The sequence below is a fragment of the Athene noctua genome, chromosome 11, assembly GCF_965140245.1.
Source record: "Athene noctua chromosome 11, bAthNoc1.hap1.1, whole genome shotgun sequence".
Taxonomy (NCBI): domain Eukaryota; kingdom Metazoa; phylum Chordata; class Aves; order Strigiformes; family Strigidae; genus Athene; species Athene noctua.
In genome coordinates, this window is record NC_134047.1 from 9,792,302 (window position 1) to 9,818,378 (window position 26,077).

Below are 26,077 nucleotides of genomic sequence, written 5' to 3' on the forward strand. Positions count from 1 at the left end.
ACGAAGTCTCGTCCGCGGAGAGCTACCGGCTGACGTTGCCGTCGCCCAGCTCCTTTGCGGCGGAGCCCGCCCCTCCGCGCGCGGCCGGCGGCGGCCCCCATTGGCCGGCGGGGAGCTGGGCGGGGGCGGCCGGGCGCGCGGGGCGGCGGCGGGGCGCTGGGCGGGGCGAGCGGGCGGGCGCGCGCCGCGGAGGAAGTAAACAACCCGCCGGCGCGCGAGCGGCCGTTGGAGCCGAGTGCAAAACCGGCCGCCGCTGGCGCCACGCGCCGGGCCCGGGCCGTGCTGGGGGCGCGGAGCGGGGCGGCGGCCTCGCGGGACAAGGGCAGCGCGCGCTGGCCCCGCCGGGCCCCGGCCTGGGCCCCGCCGCCCCCACGTGCCCTGTGAGCCGCCCCTCGGGCCGTGGGGCCCGCTCCGACACCAGACGATGCGGTGGTGTTAGAGTGCGGCGCCCGGCGGTACGGTGCTTTGAGCTTTTTTATTTGTGGTACGCTGCTGTAGTCGTTTGACAGTTGTCGCCGTTTGGGACTGTCCGGTGGCAGTCAGCCGTGGGTTTGGCACGATCAGCTACCTGCGTGACTGCTGTGGCTGCTCGGGACAGCGGGTGATCCTCGGGCTGTGGTATCCGAGCAGGCCACTAGCATAATCCCTGAGTTTTACATTAAAGTACGATGAGTGAGGAGCAAAACCCGTCTATTTTGCAGTCAAATTGCAAATGGCCACTTGTGTGCTGTAAAGTTTCTCTTCCCCATCCAGATGAATCGCTGTATTAAAATACAGGGCTAGAGACTACCAGATGTACAGAGAGATGTTCCACCATTTCAGGGAGAGTGCGGGAGGATGTGGAAGCACTTCAGCCCTTGACCTACCTCCGTAATGCTTTCTTCCTCTCTTAATTAATTCTTTCCTTTGCCAGCTCATGAAGTGTCCTAGTAGAGGCATTTGGTTGCCGTAGAAGCACAGCAGTTCTGTGACCCTGTCTGCAAACTGTCAGGGCCAAGAGCAGAAGCAGCTTTCTGACCTTCCTGCCTTGTGCTGCAGCCTGGTAGTAGTTACTCAGCAGGGGAGGTCAGGGTGTTGCCTGCTGATGCAGTCCCTCATGTCTTATCATTTTTAATAAAAGTGCCCTTGACAAAAGTACATTTAATTTCAATTAGGAGTTTGTGTATGTCAGTCATGTAAGTGTAAAAATAGTCTTTTTTCCATAATACAACTGCAAAGATCATTTCCCTAGCCAGTAATTTTGACCATGTGTCTCCTTACTAGCTCTCCTCTGTCACTCAGTGTACGTGATTTGCTTTCAAGGTCATTCTTTGTCCACCTCACCTATGATTCATTATTTAGATGACAACTCTCACCAATCCCTGACACCAGCTTCCACCACCCACTTGTTAAATTTTTGGATAAATAGCTCTGTGTTTTCTTTCATTCTGCCTCTCAGATTCAGGAAAAGTTATTTTTTGGAGTCTCCAGTAACTCAATTTGGAAGCTGGCACGCCAGATCTTGTACTTGCCATATTGATTGTTAATGCCTCATTATTTCTTTGTACTTCTCCATTCTCTATCTGTTCACTGCCTGCTCATCATGTGTTTAAACTGCAATCTTTTTTTGTTTTGTGTTTTTACAGCATCTAACACAATATGTTCTCGTCCATGATTACAGCTCCTAAGTGTTATGGCAATACAGTGAATAAGTTGTAACTACAGGAATGTAATTATTCCCAAAACAAGTATTATAAACACTAGGAAACTGAGATTAAATTTAAAGAAATTCAAACATGTTAGTATGAAAATACACAACTAAATGCCCCAGTAATGTTGATTCTGCCATGCAATGCTATCATGCAGTAGCTATACAATTATATTGCATTATATTGTTGATAGGCCTGGTAGAATTAAACTATTTTTTTAAGATTTGTTCCTTTAATTTTTCATTCTTTTCTACCTGGTCCATCAGTTGGGTGGAGCAGATACTGCTTACACATTTCCCTATGTTGTTTGGACTTCTTTCTATGCTTTTACTTAAAAATTTAAAGTGGTTTTAAAGTTTTAAATATGTTAAAGCCTTAAAACTATAGAGCAAGGTGGACTGTGTTCATCACAAGCTTATTCCAGCTGGTTGCTGAAGGATACATGTGGGAGGAAGAAAGGAAACAATTTGAAAGAAAGGGCTTGGGTTTTCTATTTTGTTTATGGTTTTTTTTTTTAGTCATCAACCTCTGGGCCTGCTTGACAGTAACTATGAATAAGTTGTCTCTATATGTAAGAAGACATGTATCAGTGGTTTCTGGTCTCTTTTTAAAGTCTCTTGCTATTACATTGCACTTGCAAAGTTTTTGCTAGGGAAGAGAGAAAGCAGCATACATATAAATTCAGTCGTGAAATTTCGAGGTGGTAGCCGTGTGTGATCAGACCCACAGGTAGCTGCGAGGAACATATTTTTCTGATGGGCCCTCTCTGTCTTGAAAAGAGTACTTAGTTTTCCCGAAGACTTAAATTCTTCATATTTTTCTGTGTAACTATTAGGAAATACTTCCCCAAACTGCAAACTAATCTTTAATTTGCATATGCTTTCTCAACTTTCGTTAGTAGGAAGACTAACTCATTTGGTTTATCTCTCTTCAAATAAATGTCATTTAGGGTCTTTGATGCAGTTACTGAATCAAAGCTATGGATTTTCTATAGTAATGATTTTTTATTTTTGTAGCTCATAAAATATGTAAGAATACTTGTTTATATGATATTCTATTACTGAAATAATTGTCTAGATATGGAATAGGGTCTAATTTTACTATCTTTTATGTCACAAATTATTATAACTTTCACAGATTTTTGTAGGGTTCTGTCTCAATGTTTCTCTGGCTACTGGTCCAGCACATAGCCGTATTTTACTCTGTAAACTCAGTGCTCCACTGTCATGCAGAGTCAGATTTATATTCTTCAGTTTTACTCATAGGAACCAGCATAGCCTGAGTATGAAATGCTTCCTTAACTGTGGTTGCATTGTCTTCCAGCAACTGTAAAGGGAAATCAAGATCCCCTCTTCATGTCTCTTGATCTTCACCAGACTTGAAGAACCTGTAGTTCTTAGAGCTGGAGGTATGTTTGCTTTGTGTTTCATTTATTTGCTATTTCTACCCTACCAAGGGTCTGCATGAGGCAGGAACTGTAAAAGACCAGAAATTTGAAACCATTATTTTCATTATACTTTTCACAAGTGGCTATGATGTCTATGATATGAAGTAATTAAGCGATTAGTAGTCATACTGTTGAGTCAAATGGAGGACCATACATGTTATCTGCTGCAGAAGTATTGAGGGACCAATAAAGGGTTCCTATAGGTATCTGTGAAATTCCACAAAGAGCAATATTGTTAACTCAGTTAAGATATGAGGTAGATGGGTTTGGAGACAATCTCACCTTATTTATTGCTCGTTTCATCTAGTCTCCCCAGCCTGTATTATGCCCATTCTCAGTATATCTATGGGAGTAATTACCTGATAAAAGACAAAAAATAAATCAATTTACATGTGATATGTTCATAAAAAGGAAAGGAAGTCCAGATTACCTCGTAGAAATTTAGAATAAAAATATCCCAGAAGCATTTAGCAACCAAAGAATGTTGAGTGAAAGTTAAGCTTCATAGTTTTTGGTTTTATGTGTTACACTGTTTCACCGATTATAGATTTATATAAGTTTCTAACATTTTCTTAAGTATTTTAACTTAGTTCACAAAATAAATTAAGGTAACTCTTCATAATGTATATTTATGGCCCAAACTCTTCCCCTAGAAGTCTCCTTTTATCTTAACATCTCCGAAGTAGCCTGCTCTCATTAACTTAGCAGTTCTGTTCTCAGTATGGACATACCGTGATTTTTACAAGAGGCAAAGTTATCTCACAAAATCAAAGAGAATAGCAGTTTTAAATTAATCAGTTACAGCTAGGTTATTCTGCAAGTGGGGAAGCTTCCCCATTCGTTGTATGTCGGTGGAATAAGAAAATGAAATGATTGTGACATTTCTTAATCAAGATCTAGAGGACAAAAATGCCTTCTGTTTAGGCACAGATCAGAATTCTAAGCTGTCACTTCAGTTTGTGGCAGGTTTGCTTTACATCCTTGGGCAAATCTCTAGATCTATGTTGTTCTTCAATTCCTTAGTCATTAAATGGAAATAATAATTCCTCCCTTTCTCAAAAGAGTGTTTTTGGAGATAAAATCTGTTAATGACTGAGAACCTCAGGTATTATGGTATCAAGGGTTATGTAAAGATCGCTGTAAAAGGCAACCTGAGGGCTTTCTTTATCCCCACAAATGTGTAGAATCTACCCTGTGTCAAGAGTCCCCTAAACATGTATTTTCCAGGCATGAGCTACGTGAAGTCTTATTTCTCTCATCCAGGCCTTCCTTCTATGATAAGATACAAGAAAGAACCTTCACAGCATTTATTATGATGCTCATTTATGAAAATGTGTATATTTGAATTTAAGATTTTTAGGCACAAAGATTAAAGGCAGACATACTAAAGAGTTGCCCAGTTTAATTTAAGAGGGAGCTATGGGTGCTCAGCACCTCTCTGATAATGAAGAACTGGTTGTTTACTTGTTCCATTATACTCCTTTCACCATCTATCTAATCCTATCACATAATTGTCTACAGAAAATACTCAGACGCTTGGTTTCTTTACTGTTTTGTATAACTGGGGATAGTGTCACCATGCAGTGAAAAGAACCATAGAATGCTGTTTTTCAAAGGCATATGCTCAAATTTGCAAAACGTTTTCTCACTGGATCAGGAATTAATTGTAAGATTATTCTGCCTATTTGTTTTCCTATTTATGGATAGTTGCTATTTGGGTTATATAGTGATGATAGCTTTGGGATTATGTGAAATATTATGCAGCTGTGTTAGTGAAAGAAACATATATGTGTCCTGCTGCAATATACAGGTTTTTGGCCATATGTCCAGATCAGTAAGATATGGAAGCTACTAAAGCAACCAGACTTTTATTAACTAATTTCACAGATTGTCTTTGGACAATAGCAGGGTGGAACAGAAATTAAAGATACCCATTTATATAACTGGAAATAAAAACTGGTATAATTAGTGTCAGTTTTCAAGTATTAATGGTGATGAGCTGACAGGACTGTTTTCATAAAAGAAAAGCATTTTTTTTCCCCAAATTTGAGTGCAAATTAACCTTTCCTATTACTCTCTTTGTTAATACATCATATTTACCGCAAAGGTGTTATATATCAGTTAGCCAGCATGTCTTTAATTCTGTGATTTAAACAAAATATTAGTGGAAGTTAAAGTAAATGCCTCTAGAGAGTTTAGAAATGAGAAATTTCAGCTTTATGTTGGATGATACAGCTTCTGCAATTATTATCTCCATCTTTGCTTGTAAAAATGCCTTAAATTAAAACAAGTGTTTGCCTTTCAGTTTAATTTTTTGACTTGCGAAGTTGCAAGTAGTTTGTGTCTTCCTTTCCTGATGGAGGTGTCTTTAGCAGTAGAGGTAGCAAACGGAATGTTGCAAGCCACGTTGGTATGTTTGATGGACTTGCTTTCTCTGATCACAGCTTCAGTCTTAAGTGTGTCAATCCTTGAATACCAGTGGAAGTCAGGTTGTTTTTAACCAGAATTTCTCCAGCAATATCTGTCTCAGGGAATAAGTGTGCATGTGCTTGTCTTAACCACAGCCCCACTTAATGAATTGACTATTACACAGTTTTATGTGGTGTCATTTAGCTTCTATATTTCCTTTTACTGTCTATTTGACAGAAAATGTCCTTTATTCATTGGTATAAGAGAAAAAGAACTCGGTATGTCACCTGTCTAGCAAGATACATTGAATTTTTAATCTAGTCATGGCCAATAAAATAATTTTCTGAAAATAATTACTGTGGACTCTCCTAACTGTGTCTGAATTCTCATTTTTTGTTACGTAAGGGCATATATTTTAAGTGTTTATGAACAACTGAATTAGAAAAAAAATGGAATGGACAGTTGTTAATTGACTAGCTCTTTATTTAGATTTCTTGTGCTTTGTCATACAAGACCATGGAGGAGAGTCAGTTTTTGTTAGAATTGTGGTGTTGTGTAATGGAGCAACAGATGATCACCTGAGCTTAAGAAAAGTATTTATCAGAAAAGATCATCTAACTTAAGGGAAAATATTTTAAAGAAGGAATCCTGGCATATAGAATCCTTCTTCACACAGAAGCTGGTACTCCCACATGTTGTTTTCTTTTACAGCTGAGTCTGAGCTTTCTGTTGGAAAAGTTGGGCTGGTATTTTTGCTGTATGGTATCTTTGACTGACAGTTCAGAAATGCCTCCACTTGTCATTTAGAGGCAGCAGAATCCATTTGTGAGGATACTAGACCTTCTGTCAGTAAGAAATAATATTGTAACTTCACTGTTACTTTTTTTTAAAAAACAAATGTGGCCGATTTCCATTGCAGAGTAAGTGCCAGCTTAGGGTAATGTTTCAGTCTTTTTCAAACAACAAGTATCTGTGGTAGCTGCAGTAGTCAGTGCATGGAAAAGGCAGGGTGAAAGTGCCTTTGCTCCTCGCTATATGGAGCCGTTTTTACCCATTTGCAGGAAAGGATGATAGGGGCTTTGCACATGTTTCTCTAACTTACATACTATTATCTAAATACAGATAGCCCATGCAAGACAGTGAAGAGGGAGTATATGTCTCTTCACTCTATTGAACTGGGAATGATACAAGTTATAGTAAATGACAGTACTCCAAAAAACTTTACATTCTAAACCACAAAAGCCTACAAAGAATAATTGTATAGAGCTCTGAAGGAAAGCATAGGGGGAAGCAAAGAACAGAGCCTGGGTTGCAAAGGGGGTGTCTGCACCAGCATTTCAGGTTTAAGTGTTCACTTTTGAAGAGGACAGTCTTGGAGCATGCAAGCTGAATTCCTTTTTGATGAATCTAAGCCAAAAGATGCATTCCAGGAGTACAGTCTTGATGTATCTACATTACTGTTTTAGTTGGGATTAGAAGTTAACTTTTGAAATTAATTTTTCATTTGTCCCAGCTCACCTGTCGCACTCTTGGTGTGCACATCCTTTCAGATGAAATTAGACCAAAAGCTGTGCTACAGCAGCATGATGATGGATTACCTGTTCATTGAACCAGCCTACAACTACTGTCAGGTAAACTGCAAAATGCATGCAGAGTGGACATCAAGTTTTCAACACTGACTTTTTTTGGCCTCCAGATGTTCTCTGCTGCTCTGTATTTCTTGCTAATGCGGACATACCCATAATGCACTCTAGCCGCTAATGAACAGCCAATCTACAGGACCAAATTAAAGTTAGTATAAAATAAAACCCTGGAAGTGCATGTGGTATGTACTTTGTGTCCTCAGCACTTTATCTTTTCGTGTTGTGGGCCAAGGCCAAGCCCATCAGCGACGGTTGTAGCACCTCTGTATTAAGTCAGTCCAGATGTGTAAAAAAGTCAGCGTACATTTCTAGCAGTGATCTTCTTTCCAGGATAAAAGTTGGAAGAACCACCTTTATTATATCCATTCCTAGTCTAACTTGTGACAATAGATGCATGATTCTCCTTCTTCATCATCATCTCGATCACCCAGAGGACCAAAGAGATCAGCATTGTCCCCTTAGACATGGACAAACTGAGGGACTCTTGTGGTATCCAGATATTTCAGTACTTCCTGCAGTGCTGTGGGTCAGGACTGTGGCAGACCCTGAAGAGTCCATACATCCCTGAAGAGTCCATACATTGCTCTGGGGGAGAACTGCTCTGACAGTACACATCAGCATCATAGAACCCATCTTCACTGCTTGAGAAAAAATCTGGGACTGTGTTTGGAGAAAGATTGACATGGCTCGGAGAAGTGAGACTGCAGCTAGCTGCTGATTGCCCACTCCTTGTCCTGTTTGGTGTCAGAGTCTCATTTCTAAGCGGTGCCACTACAGGTCCCACTGGCAAAGATGAGAGTCGCTGCTCTGACTTGCACAACTGAGTGGGTTCGGGAGGTATAACCCGCCTGGGAAGGCATTGTGTTGCTCACTGACTGTTCAAAGGACTGGGCTGATATACTGTGTCAACAGGGTTTATAGTACTTTTAGTAATCTGTAGCAACACAATGCAGTGGGATTAATCCCCCCCTCCCCCAAGTCCATTTTGGAGCCTGAACAGGGACATGAGGAATTTGAAATAAGGATAGTAACTGGGAGAGGTAGTGAGCAAAACATGGACTGAACATTGCTAGAGAGCAGAGTGGAATGACTGTGGAAGGGATGAGGGGTGGATTGTGTGTAAATTGTCCATTTTCGTTGGCATCATAATGTTATTTTGATTTTGTTGAGGGGAATTATTTTTGTGATGTAAGTGAAGTTTTTGATGAATGTGTATTTTAATTATAATTTTAAAATATGTGATTCACAGAGGCAAGGGGTGGAATGTATTAGTTTTGTATGGCAAGGTTTTGGTAGCCGGGGGCTGTGGGGGTGTCTCTGTGAGAAGCTGCCAGAAGCTTCCCTGTGTCCGACAGAGCCAGTGCCAGCCGGCTCCAGGATGGACCCGCTGCTGGCCAAGGCCGAGCCCATCAGCGATGGGGGTAACACCTCTGGGATAACGTATTTAAGAGGGGAAAACCAGCTGTGGAACAGCAACTGGGAGAGAGGAGTGAGAATATGTGAGTGAAACAGCCCTGCAGAGCCCAAGTGAGTGCAGGAGGAGGGGCAGGAGGTGCTCCAGGCCCGGGGCAGAGGTTCCCCTGCAGCCCGTGGGGCAGCCCGTGGGGAGGCAGCTGTGCCCTGCACCCAGGGAGCTCCATGGGGGAGCAGACACCCACCTGCAGCCCGGGGGGGACCCCACGGCGGAGCAGGGGGATGTGCCCGAAGGGGGCTGTGACCCCGTGGAGAGCCCACGCTGGAGCAGGCTCCTGGCAGGAGCTGTGGCCCCGTGGAGAGAGGAGCCCCCGCGGGAGCAGGTTTGCTGGCAGCACTTGTGACCCCGCGGGGGACCCACGCTGGAGCAGCCTGTGCCTGAAGGGCTGCAGCCCGTGGGAGGGACCCACGCTGGGGCAGTTCCTGGAGGACTGTATCCCATGGGGGGATCTCACTCTGAAGCAGGGGAAGAGTGTGAAGAGGAAGGAGCAGCAGAGACAACATGTGATGAACTGACTGCAACCCCCATTCCCCATCCCCCAGCATTGCTTGTGGGGAGGAGGTTGAGAAATTGGGAGTGAAGTTGAGCCCAGGAAGAAGGGAGAGGTAGATGGAAGGTGTGATTCAGATTTGGTTTTATTTCTCATTACTCTACTCTGATTTGATTGATAATAAATTCATTTCCCTGAATCAAGTCTCTTTTGCCCACGACAGTAATTGCTGAGTGATCTCTCCCTGTCCTTATCTCAACCCAGGAGCCTTTTGCTGTATCTTCTCTCCCCTGTCCAGCTGAGGATGGGAGTGAGAGAGTGGCTTGGTGGGCACCTGGCTCCATCCAAGATCAACCCACCATGTTATATAAGAAATATTTGAAGAATATAAGTGATCTTCGCAATCTACCCATTTCCTGACATGGAAGGCAACCCCTCTGTCTTTGCCTGTCCCTTCTGAACAGCCTATAGCTATCGATACCACACTCCAGTCACAGGATTTGTCCCACCAGGTCTCAGTAATGGCAGTAAAGTCATGGCTTTCTAGCAGCACAGTGGCTTCCAACTCTAGTTTGTTGCCCATGCTGCGTGCATTGCTGTAGAGGTGCTTCATCTGGGTAGTTGGCCATGTCACCTTCTTAGAGGAACACACCTTAATTCCTTTGAGGTATTTCACTGGTGTTCCCCTCTTTGCTTCGGTTCCCTCAAGAGCCCCTGGCTCATCCCTGTAAGTCTTCAAGTGTGCTCCAGTGTACCCAACAAGTCTCAGAGCAACAGGCTGGGGGCCCTCACTAGCACCCCGTCCCTCTAACTTTGGAGTATGGTCCCTTGTTTTGTCATGGGCAGGCCTGATATTATTCCCTTAAAGCTCTGTCAGTGACCCACACTAGCTCATGAGCAAAGACCCTCTTCCCCCTTTGAGAAAGCTGAATCCCATCTGGTGCCAGCAGGCCTGGTGCCATGTAGACCATTCCGTTATCAGAAACCCATAAATTGTGGTGGTGACACCAGCCACGGAGCCATGTATTAATAGACTGGGTCTATCTGTTTCTTTCAATATTGCTGCCCACAACTAGAAGGATAGAGGAAAAAATTGCCTGTGTTCTGGATTCCCTTACCAACTGTCCCAAGACCCTGAAGTCTCTTTTGATTGCCCTTGGACTACGAGTTGCGACCCACATGGAAGAGCAGTAATGAGTAGTAGTCTGAGGGCTGTACTGGGCTAGGAGGCTCCCTAGTGATGTCCTTAACCTGGGCCCAGGGGGGGCTGCAGGCTACCCTAAGAGGAGGGTCTGTCCAGCACATTGGGCCCTCTGTTCCCCTCAGCAGGGAGTCACCTACAACTATAACCCATGTCTTCTTCCTCGTGGAGGTGGTTGTGATACAGGGGTAGGCCCTTCCGGCCTTGGCGACTCCTCTGGTGGAGATGGACCGTCACCAGCATCATCTGTTGCCTGGCCTTCCACACCCAGAGCCTCAGACTGTTGTACAGAGGCACCAGGAGGGGGTTCGCCTGCCACCCGGGGCCTGGACTTGCCTCCGTTCACTCCTTTCCTTCAAGCTACTGCCTTCTGCCTGGCGGGGGCAGGATACGGGGTCCCCTTGACCTTGGGTTACTTCTGGTGCCTGTTCTGCCTCGGGGAGGGCAGAGCAAGGTTCCACCACTCTGTCTCTTTCTCAGACTCCCTGATGCCCCTTAACCTTTCTCGTGCCTCTCGTAGCTCTGCCACCAGGCTGAGCAGATGACCCGCTTGGTCCCGGCTCACACGGCCGTTCTCCTGGGGCCGTCGCTTCCCAGGGACGGCTGGGGCACGCCCTGCAGCCTGAGGCCCGGGGCTGCGTGTTTGTGGAGCCGGATGGGGCTGCCACATCCACGCTGGGGAGTGCAGAGGACGTGGCTTTCTGCCGGTGGATCCCACAGCAGAGCTCCTGCTGGGAGGGTGATGGCCACCGACTGAACTCCCCTCTCGAGCTGGCGGGGTGACGACGCCGTTCCCGCGCAAAGGGCCGCGCGGCGTTCCGTGCGGGGTGCCGTGGCAGCGGTTGCCCCGGCAACGCCCGGGTACCGCCGGCGTCTCTCGCGAGAGCTGCCCGGCCGCGGGACCGCGGGTGCGGGGCTCTAACCCGCAGGTAAGTCACGGCTCCCGCCGCCTGTGTACGGCGGATGTAGCTTCTGTATAGGAGATATCTAATGTCTAGCGGGACGATACAGGCGTTTTTAGAAAATCTGCTAACGGCATATGCCGGCTAAATATGCCGTTGTACTGCTTAAAGTCATTAGCAGTGGGTCGGTTTTTTGTTAATATAAACTGTATTAGTTTTGTTTAACTATTGCAAAGTGAAGCAATGTTCAGTGGAAAATAAGGTGTGTTGGTGCCTGTCACAAAGTTGGTGCTTTTAAACTGCTTGACACGTTTCAAAAGGTGAGATGAGATGGAGTATTTGCTTATAGGCCCAAGTATGGGCCAAAACGTAGCCTTACCAGTTCAGAAGGAGCTCAGAAAGAAATGATGACTCAGAGACAGTCCTCTGAATCACACTTCCCCTGAGCTGTAGCATTGCACAAGCGAGGAGTAAGCTGTCAGCCCTTTGCCAGCTGAAGCATATTCCCTCACTCATGTCCAGTCAGCTCTCCCTGCTGACACAGAAGGGAGCAAAGTGACGACTGTGTTTACTTCTGACCCAATTTCCCCCAACTTCTCCACTTGCTTGTGGAAGGAAATAATGTCTCTGAGAGGTCTGCTCATTAATCTAGTGCCCTTAGCATAGCTTTCAGGAAGGATGGTGTGATGACACAGTAGAATGCAAGAATACCTTACGTCTTCCATACAGAGCTTTATGACCATCAGATGCCTGGTGTATTATGTTTTACTGCTCATTCCTAGGTAGGTGGGACGCTGTACTTGTCAGGTCTGAAACCAATGCTTGTTCCTTGGCACTCACTTTTCATCCTATAGGAAGCAAATCTGTCGCATATATCAGCAACAGATACATGGCTTGCAAAGTACTGTCTGAGTCTGATTCCAGGCAGATTTGGCAAGACAGATAATCACCAAGTTAAATACGATTAAACAAATCTGAGTTCTTGGTAATTATTTTCAAAAAATTAGTTGTGCTCACATGCAAACCAACAAAAAAAAATATTTCCTGTGTGTTAAATTTAAGAATTTAAGAATAGCATAAGCAAATAATCAACTGTTGAGCTAATTAAGCTCTGCGATGACTTTTAACAAATTCAGTCAGCAGACTGTACAGATCAACAGTGATTTACCTGTAAATAATTGAGATTAAAGTATTCATTTGTTACTATTTGATCAGCTAGCAATGCAAAGGTCCATTGTTCTTTACAGTTAAAGAGGTTAATGATTCTGGTAACCTACTAGGAATCAAGCATTTAAAATTCCTAATTTGTGTCAAGCCTGGCAGCGAATATTTTCTTTCCTGGTTTATGAAGGAGGAAAATCTAAAGTAGATAGGATAGCATATGTTGAAATTAGTCATTTCAATGGTAAGACATGTATACTTTGATAGTGAAATTTTAAGAAAATTTTACCCGAACCATGTACTTAAGGGACAAACTATGCACCTATCAGTACAGGAGGAAATGCATGAGGAAATATCAATTTGTTGTTTTGAGCCTGTAGGACTGCTTGGGTAAGTAGCTGCTCACCAACACAAATATAGATTGTGCAATATAATTTTAAGTAAATAACTTGGAATTCCATTCTGTATGATCCTTACACCTACGTTTGTTCTTTAGAAAGTTTTCACAGATTCACAAGTAGTTTTCACAACAACTAAACGTTTTTACAAAACAAAATAGTTTATAATAAAGCGGAACAAAATTACATTTCAATAAATTGAAACAACAGGAGATTGTCATTGAGTATTTGCTGTCTCCTGATATTCAATTGTCAGGGCTGTTCTGTTATTCTTGGTAATCTTTTATGCTTGCCAAGCTTAACTTTCCATCACTTTGCAAAAAAATTAAGAATAGACTGAGTAATGAATGATCATAATTATAAAAATTATGATGTGCCTGTGTTTTTTAGGAACCTTACAGTCATTCTGAAAGATACACCCTTATGGTGTAAATGGTAAAACTGATCAACCTGGGCTAGGCTGTCCCTATGACTGGCATACCATGCAGCCAGTGAACATGTGTTAGTCTGCTTCCATGGTATTATTCACCGTTTTATGGAGTTTTGTGAAGATGTGTAACCTATAGTGCCTTTTTTGGTAATAGTGACATCATTTATATGATTTGATTTATATTGTACTTATTTTTAATACATCGCTATGGATTAAATCAACACTTTTTGGTACTAATGCACCTTGGCGAATCAGGTAATTTTCCCCCACATCCATGGCTTGATATGAGTCAGAGTAGGGGAGAGGAAAGACTGTGTTTAAATATGTTATATCAGTGCAAAATCCATCACTTAATGCCTTTCAGGGCTTCCCTTATTACTGCTTTCACTAATAGAGTATTCTGTTACTTAGTACTGTTGGCAGTTCAGTGTTATTTCTGTGTACAATATGCAGCATACCACAATATGAAGAATAAATATTAATACAGGTGCAGTGGGTCTCTAAATTACAGTTCACACTAGATTAGAACAGGCTTACCTCTTTTTTTTCATAAAGGCATTTGATACATTTTGAAATAAAGTACTAATTCTTTTTTTTTTTTTTAATAAAAACTTCTCCATAATTTCTATCCTAAAACTCCCAAAGATAAAATGTACAAGGTATGCCTTTGTATCGCTCCATTTCATCGCAATGTATTTCTGATCTCCAGGCAGTTCATAAAGGAACAGTGTTCAGAAGATTTCAAAATCTTGCCTAATATTCTGCTCTTGCTTCTTAAATAAGATTTTGAAGTGTTCATGTTCCAAATCTCAGTTATTTTTGAATCTTGCAAAGTGAACATGTCATTGGATGCTGATCCCTTCAACATAAGAGCAACATATGATGTAATGAAACTGTATTTCATACAGTCTTACAAATGGATTATGTCCCAAATAAGTTTATAGAGTTAATTACTATTTTTGTTTGTCATTTAGATGGGTAGTAACAGAACAAAATCAAGGTTGTACATGTAAATAACATAAATAAGTTTAAAGAATGAACAAGTGCAACAGATAATGCCCCTATGCTTATTCTTATTTACATATTTAAATGCCTGTTGTTAGTTTGATAATAAGTAGTTAATAGTGATTAAATAAGTCAGCATATAAACAGGTGGCAAGGGAGTATGCAGAAAAAGTCATACTTAATGTGATTCCTTCATACAGTGATTACACATTTGAGGGGTGTTGGCCATAATACTTTTTCTAGAAACTAAATGAAATAAAAATAAATAGCTACAATATTTATTTTGAAAATAATTTAGTGACATTAATATTTTACTTTGAATCAAGACATAAACATTTGCTTATTCTTAATACGCTGTGATTAGAAGTTATGCTAAAGCCTTCTGAATGCCTAATAAAATAGCAGGATATGTCAAATGATCTGAAGAAAAGAAAAACAAGAAGGGCCATTATGAAAAGGTAACCGAACAGTGTTAGGAGAGGAAAGCAAATACAGTTCTCATACAGTTGGAAATAACTCAAAATGGTCTTAGAGCAACACTAATTTGTCACAACTGACAATTGGATTGGGTCATCTTCTCCTTCCTTGTATAAAGTTCACTGCTTTTAGATTTCAGGTTATTTTTACATGCTTCTCTGTGGACCCACATAAAAGCATTAATACAAGTGTGTAATCCAGAGAATTCAGTCTCCTCTGAGATGTCTGGTGGGTTTTTTCTTCAAAAAGTATCAGGATGATATTGTTGGCTAGAGAGACAATTTGGGTTAGTGTATTTTTCAATTAAGTAAAAATATTTATACAATAATAACACACTTTATTTTCACACTCTGTATGTTGCAAATACATAGAGTTTTGCCATACAGTGTAAATGGTGTGAATTGTATTTGGATGATACACAGTGTACCGACTAAAGCATATACCACATCAATTCCAGTCATAAAATTAATATGGATACAAATACACATACATTCACATATATATAGACAAGCACTACAAATATATGTACATCCGCAGTAGAAGAAAAGATATAGCCCAGACAATCAATGAAAAACAGGTCTATACAAGTGAGTGACTTAGCATCACTGTGTATAGTCAAGTAAAGCAGCTGGCCTAATTGTGTAGACGTAGTTCTCAGTTTTGCTGAAATTAAAACGCAGGAGACATATTTCCTGTGACTGAAGGACAAAAAATAAAGTAAACCTTTTAGTGTCTAAATTTTTAATCCCCAAAATAGTTAATGAATAAAGAGCACAGCTCAACCGATTGTTTAGTATACTCAGAGTTTATTTCAGGCTGCTAACCCTAAAGTTTCTCTTTGGCTGAGGGAAAAAATATAAATCAACATTCACACTTAAAATTTCTTTCATTTTAAAACCCAGTTCTTATTTAGGGATATTAGAAAAGGTAGGCCTAGTCAATTATTTGCTCAGATAGTCACAGACTGCTTTCCTTTCAGAAATTTGCACTAAAGTTACCTGTACCACTTGAAGATGTACCCAGGTACTCTGTGTGCAACAATCTGAAGCTGACTCAGAGCAGCTCAGTGCAAAAAAACAAAGTGACTAATCTCTTTGTAAAACTGAGGCTTTGCAACTTTGCTCTGAGTCATCATGACAGCTCAAAGTGCCTAGACTTAGTAGAGAAATAAACAGATTTAAACAGAGCACTCTGTTTCAAAACAAACATTACTTCTGGTCCTTCTGTCAGAATGACCTTGGTAACACTATTTAACATCAGAGTGTCACTGATATGCAGGGGAGTTAGTTTAAAATCTCTAGAAGACTATCAAAGTGGAATCTGAGAAAGAAAGGGAAAATGAGGAAAGAAAGAATGAAAGAAGGAAGGCAAAAATGTTTTCTTACCCACATACCACAGAATGCCACACATAAAGAGAGCGGGAGCAATCATTTGTCTAGTAGCAAGATTGGAACTGAAAGAATAAAATTGAAATTGGTGGCATTAGGATGTGTAGGGGAGACACATGGAAGATCTTTAATAATTTGCCTGTTCTTGACATATTCTAGCCACTCTTAATTAGTCCTTCACATTCTAAGATCAAATATATAATTAAATGGTAACAGTAATCCTACTTTATTCAGCAAATATCTCTGTGTTAAAAAATTATGGTTCTCTATCTTTATGCTGCTATCTAAAGGGTAAATAGTACAAGTTGAGCCGGAATCTTTTCTGAAACAGATGAGCGGCTGCTTCTGCCAGCCCAAAGTTACAGGAGCAGATCTTTCTTTTAGTGGTGCTAGTGCAAATTTGGAGATGCAGACCTGAAGTTAATGATCTGCAAATTAAATATGGAAATAATGAGTTACTCCTGATTTGCTCTTGTGTAAGTAAGAGTAGTATTTGGCCCTATATATTTATTTCAAGATCATAAAATACATAACCATTTTGAAATCTTTACTAGAATGGGTCTGGGCATGTCTGTGCAGACAGACCCAAGTTTTTATGCCTGTAGTCCAAGATAGCCAGCCATGATCTAGCTCTGACTCAGAAGCATCAATTCTGTGCTGTTGCAGAGCTAAGAAGCCCTGTGTGGCATCCAGAAGCCACACAGGTATGCTAGTGTGACAGTGTGCCCAGACTAAGTCCAACCATTCAGCAAGGTTGGTTAGCCTATGCACTTTTTTTTGGTCCAAAGTTGGTTTACCTCAGCATAACAGAAGCCGTGTGAGTTCAGGTCTGCCAGTGTGTCTGTTTAGTAATGCCCACTATCCACATGCAAGGCATCTTCACTAGGGAACAAGTATTCCAGAACAGAAAAGAAACTTAATATAGAATTTACAAACATAAATTATGGGTATCTAATTTAATAGATTTAGTCATTAGATAATCAGCAGTAGCACTGAGTATATTATAGGGCTTGAGGTAATAATTTGGTTTATTACACATATACTACTACATCACTGTAATTAAAATATATATATTTAGGTATTGAAACATATTTTTATAGAAATGGTATCTCATTTAGTGTCTCATTTCATATAGGTTGCAATTGCTGCAATAGGAAAAAAAGTAAATCTAACAAAACTCCAGAAATGAGCAATGCTGAATGTCTTGTTCTTTGAGTCACAAAATTAGCAAGAGGTAACATGTTAATCACTTTAACATTAAGAAAGCTAATAAGCATGTCAGTTTAAATGCTTTTGTGCTTGAGGAAGGATCATGTAATACCTCAGAAACTAAGCACAGTTGGTCCTCGTCTGTACTTGAATGGGAGATGTGTAAGAAAAATTCATCGTATTACGAGAAAGGATGTCAGTGGTTTAATAGGTTTCATCATTACAGCTGAGTCAGTACTGAAGTCATGGCTGCTATGGTGTTAAGGAAACATTCTACTGTTAGAATTGGATCCCAGATTCATTCGGTGGTTTGGCTTAAATTTGGATCCACAGTCTGTGGCATTACGTTTAGGAAAGCTTTTTGTCTGAATTTACACTAGTATCCTCATGACTACAATAGAAAACATGCAAAGTTTGACAACGGGATATAGTATTAAAGTAATATAAATACACTTTAGTAGTTATTATTAACTGCTCAATACCTTTTCTTTTGCCTTCAGCATAAGTCGGTAGGAGGAGATGGTCATCATCACAGTTTCTCTGTCTTCTTTGTTGAACCCAAATTTTTTACTTGTAAAAATAATGAAGAGGAAAGGATAATGAAATACTTGTAAAAATAATGAAGATGAAAGGATAATTTTAAAAAATAAGTAAATGTTCATTGCATCATATATACAATGCAAATATAAACCCCAGAAATAACACTTCAAATGAACTGAAAATTAGGAACTTCAGAAAACTGAGATGGGAAGATAAAGATAAAAGGACAAATCTATTAATAGCAGAGCTAAAGAAAATTTGGTGGCATTTGAAGAGAATCAATCCAAAAATTGTTTGTAGTCTGTTAGTACATTAGTTAGTACAAGAAAGACATACCTTTTCATGGAGAGTACAGTCATTGCACTTTTGAAATTGCATTCTTTCTGAAGTAAAATTGGGTCTGAGTCAGAATTAGAATGTGATGTAAAATTCACCTTTGTTGATACACATTTTCAGAACCACATTGTAGTCTGGAAATTATTCTTGTTTTTATTAGATTGAATTTGATGATTCTTGTTTTTCCAAAGCTTCTTTGAAATCCAGAGGATTTAATTTCTATGGATGGTTAGCTCTGTCACTGATGTAGCTATCAACCTAATCTTTAAAACAAAAAAAGACAGACAAATTAAAAAAACAGACATAAATATCTTCAAGTAACGTTGAGATTGTTGAAGAAAAAAGGGAAGGTAAATTTCTGAAACTTTGGAAAATAAAAATTACATGGAAATTTTCAATATAAAATCTTTTCCTCTGTTCCTGTTTATTTTGCTCCTTTTGATGAAGTCAAAGCCCCTTTATCTTAATCCAGAAAACTCCTGTTCCTACTTGGTTGAGAAACATCCTCTGCTGTTTCATCACATTTCTTTATCATGAACGATCATTCCTTTCATAGAGAATCGAGGGAGATTCCTGAAAAAAGAGGACATTAATATTTCTTTAAAGATAACACTGTTTACATCCTCTACACAGTGTTTGCTGTATTATCTGCTGTATTTCCTGTTGATGTGAGTAACTCAAAAGACTGCGCATGCAATACAGCGTATAATTAACCATTTCTGGAGTTCCTACATTTTTACACCATTGTAGTTGTTGGTGGGATAATGAAAACGCTTTCTCAGTCATTGCTGGAGCAAGTGCCTTATTACTGGATCCAAGAGACATTCCGCCATCCCAGTGTTTCTAGGTCTAAAAAGCATTCACCTCAGAGGAATTTAATCTTTTAACCATACAAGACTCAGAATGTCTGTGGTCCAGCAAAGCCACTGTCTCTGGAAATTAACCACATGCTTATGAACCAGTATTACACTTCTTAACAGAAGAGCCAAAATAAACTATAATGTATAGTTAAAAGGTCTGCAAACTAGTTTGTATGTAGCAATAAGATTTCAATGTCATTAATGAAGTTAATTAACATTATTATTGATCTTAAATCTGAAGATTTAAAAAAACAGGACAGTGTTTCATAATACCTTTTGGGAATAGTATGACAAATATATCTGCAATCAGGTATCATTTCTTGACTCCTTAGGTGCTTTCTGGAAAGATAGTGTAATATGTTTATAATGGGTTGTTGGATTATATTGACACTTAAATAACTTAAACTATCTTTGCCTCTGCTTACTTATGCAGAAAAAGAAAAACAATATTTTTAGAGAGGTTTTGATTCATTTCCAAATTTTTTGAGTGAAGGAAGTTACTTTAACTGGGTGGGGTTTATTCGTAGAAAATCTTACTTCTTCTGTTTCAGGGGAGAACTGACAGAGATTACTTTTCAAATGAATACCAGATAATATTCTGCAACAACATCATGTCATTGTGATATTTTTAAAATAATTATGTGTTGGAGTAATGAATAAGTAAAGATAACAAAGAAGATTGCTGAAGGCTGCTCACATTTGCATGGGCAAAGCTAAAATACGTGTTTAATTGTATTCGTTCACGGACTTCTTTAAGGAAATATTACATTTCTTAGGTAAACATGCTTGACTTTTGTATCAGTTGTAAATTAAAATTCATATTTTTACTATTCACACAGTTAATAAAATACTCTCCCTCTTGTGTCTACAGTCATATATATCAAAAATATATCCACTAGAGCTGCTGTGACTGACACTGAGTAGCACAAGCACTGCTATTTTGGGAGTGGGTGCAGCCTAAAATGGGAGGCTAGGGTGGAGTCACTGGCTTGTGCATGTTAGTTAATTTTCCTTCTGCAAGCTATGGAAAGAGAATTCTGTATTACAGTTTTAAGAGCAAAAACGGAGGCAAAGTTGTGTTTTTGCTGCAAAAAAATTATGTAAAGTATGTCAGGGAATATGAGTGTACTTGATTCCCCTTTCTCTAAGACTAATTCTGTTCTTAGCTGCATAATAGATCTAGAGCAGCTTCACAGGAAGTAAGACCACTTAATAAAGATAGGAAAGGTTTTACAATTTATATTTATACTAAATTACAATTTTTATATCTTGAAATTTGGTGGTTTTCTTTCAGTTTGTCACCTGCTCTATCTCTGAACTTTGGTGCCTTCATGCAAATACGATACTGCATGCTTTTCCTAGGGTCATATTTGTGACATGATTTCCTGATTAATGTTACAGGAAATCTTTCTGATTATTGTTTGACAAGCTACAACTGGTTAGGATATCTAATAATTAAAAGCTGCTGATGTCTGAAGTTGCTTTGCTAAAACTCAGATATAAATGCTCAAAACTGAAGAACAGGTAACAAAGACTAACTTTTTGATTCCAGCTACAGTAGGGAAAGCCCAGCCTGTCGAACCTCTGATAAGAACCATGTTTTTCACAAGCATATTCTAAAAGTTTTTATACCCATGGATGTTTATACACAGTTTGAATTTGCTTGTCTAAATTCTCATGCAGAAAATTGGTGCACTTTCCAGAGCTGTTAATAAATTTTTCGGGCTTGCTGTTGAATCCATAGAATGCTAAAATAATTGGTTATGATCTGTCTGTACAAATTGAAATGTTTATGCATATGTAGCAATCAGTGCAAGAAAAATATTAAGATTAAATTAGTGAAAGTAACATTTTTAAGAGGACTTAGATATTTAGAATTATTAAAAGGAAAGACAGTAAATTTTTTGGTAAGTGGCCTTCATTCTTCTGTGTTCCCATGTGTTTAGGATTTCATTTGAAGGGCATAAAGGGTGCTAGAGCCTGCCTGTACAAGCAGAAGCAAGTAAGAGTGCCAAACATTTAAGACATTTCTCTAAATTTTAAAGCATCTAATAGAGCTATTCTTCTGGGTTGCCGAAAAGAGCAAGAATTTGGGCCTTTGGCAGTGTCTTTAATGAGAGAGACTCCTCTTGTGTATGTTACCTGACCAAAAGGTGGTAGAGTGCACTGTTGAGTCAACACAATGGTTCTGCCTTGTTTTTTAAATATTTGCAGGGAGTTCACAGATGATTAGCTGACAACCAAGAATGAGACTGTAGAAATGTATTGTCTGAGAGAATCCTAAGCTTTTGACTCACACACAAGAATAAGGTTTTATAAGAATAACAGAGGGACACTGAGTTTATGAGTCAATATATTGGGCTGGAATGCAGCCAGCTGTAGTCACGGAATAACAGTAGTGCGCTCCGGAAGTTGACTACTTTTTGTGACTTTGTAAAATATTTCAGAATTTGCAAGAACAATTACACCTAGAAGCGCAATTTCTTTTAAAAAATTCCATGTTTGTTAACTAAAAATCAGACATTTACACCAAGGCAGCTCTTGTGTAATAATATATGTATCTCCACGTGGCCTGTTTCCACTAGCTGTATAACACAGAGAAAAAAACATAAGAAAGATGCTCCAGAGAAGGGAAATAACAACAGCTATTACAGGTTATATTGCTTCACAGTCGGACAGAGCTGAATAAGTATGCACCTCACTCCCAAGACAGTCTAGAAGTCCATTTAACAGAGTATTTGAAATACCTACATTTTTGTTGCCAATCCAGTTATGTAGGCTTGATATGGGACCACCTCAAACTGTTCACAAGTCATGTGTGACTCGAGCTATATATATGTTGGTAATAATGTCTTACAAACACAGACATACAATGCTCATGACGACAGTGGATTAGAACAAAAGGCAAATGGATAATTTTTTTGTTGCGGTTAATTTCAGTCCTTTTAGGGGCAAAGCTTGCCCAGTCATTTGCTAGTTAAAGGTCCATAGTACGCAGTCTAGTGTTAGTGATGCGTATAATCCTAGGCGAAAATAATTCTATAAAATACTGGAAAAAAGTTCTGAATTGTGAAAATATATTAACAGTATGTAAGAATACCTTTGTAAGCTTTATGGACAGTTTTTATTCAGGCAAAGCTGCAACTGAATGGTTTTCTAATCTTCCATAGACAATAAATGTGAATAGTTAAAAGATCAACTAAAATCAATATAAAGTGTAAACTAAACTAAGATCAATATAAATTAATAAACTAAACAGGTAAAGAATCCTGATTACTAGTTTCCTTTTAGATACTATGCAAATATGGACAAACTTAATTTTGAGAGGGTACACGTGTCCTGTTAGGGAAGATCCCATCTCACCTACTGTGGACATAGAACATGGCATTTACACCTTACAAAATGAACTTAATTCACAAAAATCCTCTGCTCAGCTCAGACATGCTGATCAGATGAGTCCCTCCAAAATCTGTAAATGCATTTTATTACCAATTACTTTTCCAACAGTCCATCAGCAGTATCAAAGCACTATTTGCCTAATAGTGAACTGAATAAGTAATTTATTGTCAGCTGATAGAAAAGATTGGTATTTTAAATGCTGTATTTATCTGGCATTCAATCACTGGAATTAAAAATTTTATCTACGGTCTGTTTATAATTGATAAAATACAAAATATCCATATCTACTGTAAGGGAAAAACTGGACTCTTGTTTCTGCAGAAAGAGGATACAAGTTCCTAATTACAGTAATACACTATTGTCCCTCTTCCATCCTGTTGGCAAGTAATGATTATTTCCCTTTTCATACAAGTTAGTAACTTTAAAGATGTCATTTATGCTATTACAGAGGCAAACAGTGTTTACAATTAAAACCTTTAGGCTAAATTCCATTGCAGTTGGGTTTAGCTGTATTTTAATAGACTACTTTTTGTAATTAACTGTAAATAGCACTGGTTTCAATTAAGAAAATGTTACATATGTTTCTTGAAATACTTTTTCATTTTTTCTTCTCTGAAGGTATATCTTTGCTTGTAACTAAGCTGTTAACACTATTTTCAGTTTTGAAAACTAAAATAGTTTATAGAATTATTCATCATGAATTGAAATCACAAAGGAAGAAATAAGTGATCCTGATAATTTTTATTTTCTTGCCTGTCTTTTCTAGAAATGGAAAATAACATTTATCTGTGAAATTATTACATTTCTAGAGCATAGGAATTCATCATTCTTGTTTTCTTTTACTTCCATGACAATTAAGCAGCAACAGTAGGACTAAATAACATCGATCTTTTGATATTATGAGGCCTAACATCTATTGAATAGTCAGTTACAATTCTTTGTTCTACATCAGCTGTGATTCTGTATTTCATGATCTCCCATCTAAATTTTAACCAACGTTAGTAACATTTAGTTTCCAAGATCAAATGTGATTGAGTGCTTTCAGTCTGTGTTGGCAGCCTACCAGGAGAAAAAATATACATGCACCTGATAATACTAGATTGACTGTTTTGCTTACAGTGTTTATGTTACTGTCAGTGTGTACAGAATGGAGTATCCGTTCACAAAGTAAGACTGATAGTTATAACTTCCAGAAGGAGAATGTGTCTATGGCTAAAATACTTAAGAAGAGTGTTTTAGTGGTGTTACTACACATCTGGATGAATAATACTTGTACCTACAATGTGCTGCAGTACTGCGTAGAGCAAACAATGATTCATTCTCTTCTAATACACCTTTTCTTAAATAGGGTGATTCATATCAATACTTCCCTAGAGGAAGGCACTGTATTTGTATTTGTTACCGAAACCAGACTGCAAGACCCAACAGAAGATTTTTCAGTTTCTCTTAAGACGGAGCTCTGTAGGACGTTTTGTTGTTGTTGAATAGAACACAGAAATGAAAAATTTAAGTGCAGGTCTGATTTAGATTCTTAGCTGACAGAAATGCCATTTGCCTTTTTTTCAGTAAAGACATACTACCAAATCAAGGGTAACAGCTTCTGTGAGCTAGACTTGAGAAGATGGCAAAAACCAAGACCTTTTTACAAGTGCAGGCTGGGCTTTAAGGGACAGAAGCACTAAGAACCTACTGTTTGTCGGTTAATGTCCTACCACAGCTAAAGTAACAATCAGATTGTTCAATGCCTCATCACTAGTTGCTACAACACAAAAGTGCAGTGCACTCGAAGGCTAGATGAAGCAATGGATCTGTGCTTCCTTTCACTTTTAATCTAGAAATATGGTTTATGGGAAAAACAGACCTTGTATTCAGTTCTTTGTCTAGATTTGAATATCACCAACTCCATAATCTCAGTTCATAGTGTAATTTTTTTAAATTTTATGTTCATCTTGCAGGCTTTTGACAAGGTGTAATGCTTTGTTCAGTTATCTTTCCCAACTTGAGAGTAATTTTTGCTTTGAGCTATTACTGATGATTCTGCCCAGTAAGCAAGTCCTTATTCTACAAATAATAAACTGTGAACAAAAAAAAGCACAAGATCACTCTAAAAATGAAGAATCAAAGCTTATTTTAAAATACCGTTTTGCTGAATGTGCATTTTGTCTCCTGTTTATACTCTCAACTTTTCCCTGTGCAATTCTCTACATATGATTATGGTGTGATATTAACCTTGGAAAGATGTGTTACGGGAAGGGAATCAGGAACAGATGACTGAGAGTGCATAATTAGAAGAATAATTTTTTCAGTGCATAATTAGAAGCAGCATTTTTTTGCAAAAGAAGCCACTGTGATACCTGGTCAAAAAAACAAAACAAAACAAAACAAATTTGTCAAGCAATGCCAGCCTTCCATTTCACAGACTTGATGGCCAGAAGATTCTCTGTTGTTACAGAGATTGAGCAAGACCTTCTAGCGTGTCCAGAGAAGGGCAACGGAGCTGGTGCAGGGTCTGAAGCACAGGTCGTACGGGGAGCGGCTGAGGGAACTGGGGGGGTTCAGTCTGGAGAAGAGGAGGCTGAGAGGAGACCTCATCGCCCTCTACAGCTCCCTGAAAGGAGGGTGCAGAGAGCTGGGGATGAGTCTCTTTAACCAAGTAACAAGTGATAGGACAAGAGGGAATGGCCTCAAGTTGCACCAGGGAAGATTTAGACTGGATATTAGGAAGCATTTCTTTACAGAACGGGTTGTTAGGCGTTGGAATGGGCTGCCCAGGGAGGTGGTGGAGTCCCCATCCCTGGAGGTGTTTAAGAGTAGGGTCGACATAGCACTGAGGGATCTGGTCTAGTTGGGAACTGTCAGTGCTAGGTTGGACTGGATGATCTTCAAGGTCTTTTCCAACCTAAGTGATTCTGTGATTTGTAAATACTGCACTTGTAAGACACAGTTTGATTTCTATAGCAGGAATTCAGAGATAGGATATCAAAATTTTTAGGCTATTCCATGACACAAAAGAGATTGGAAATATGGGGGCAGGAGCTGATGGACAGGGAAACCCACTTTTTTTGGCACAAGCTAACAGTAAATAAGTTTAGCCATAATATTAGGCTGCCCCTCAGCTGGTACACATCACAATTTGGCTTTTCTTAAAAGAGCAGTTGGTAGTCTCAGTGGAGAAGCCTAATACTGGGTGCTTTTAAAGGCTTGGTCTGCCTTCTTGCCTACAGAAATATTTCCTCTGAAGGACGTTAGGCTATATGAGAAAGGCGATCTGAGATGTTAACATGGCTTGCCGTCCCCGATCTATGAGTAAACAGAGGGTCTCAAGGATGTTTACATGGTGCTATGCAGTGCAGAGATAGCTCAGGTCCCGAGAGCAGTATAGCTACATTCACAGAGCACTCTGCTCAGATTTACTAGGTCAACAGCCTTTGCAAAATAGCTGGACAGCTACTTTGCCCCACATTGTGCTGTGTAAACAGTCCCTATAACCTCCAGTTCAGGTATAGCATAGGTAGTGGCAGGTATTTCTGCAGTACCCTACATTGTACTGTGGGCAAATCTTTTCGTTTCAGAAGACCTTAATTAAGTATTAATATGTTGTTATTAGATTAAAAAACCAT

The 26,077-nt window shown here is 39.6% G+C and overlaps 2 long non-coding RNA genes across 2 annotated transcripts in view; both read left to right on the plus strand.

Annotated features, from left to right (window-relative positions):
• Positions 1-203: 203 nt before the first annotated feature.
• Positions 204-9,283, plus strand: LOC141964596 (uncharacterized). The gene is made up of 3 exons (XR_012634355.1): positions 204-455; positions 3,012-3,096; positions 7,058-9,283. It is a non-coding gene; the product is annotated as an uncharacterized LOC141964596 (long non-coding RNA).
• Positions 9,284-11,250: 1,967 nt separating this feature from the next.
• The window catches only part of LOC141964597 (uncharacterized), a 56,532-nt gene continuing 41,705 nt past the window's right edge, over positions 11,251-26,077 (plus strand). The window contains exon 1 of the long non-coding RNA XR_012634356.1: positions 11,251-11,281. This is a non-coding gene — a long non-coding RNA (uncharacterized LOC141964597). The remainder of the gene's footprint in view (positions 11,282-26,077) is intronic.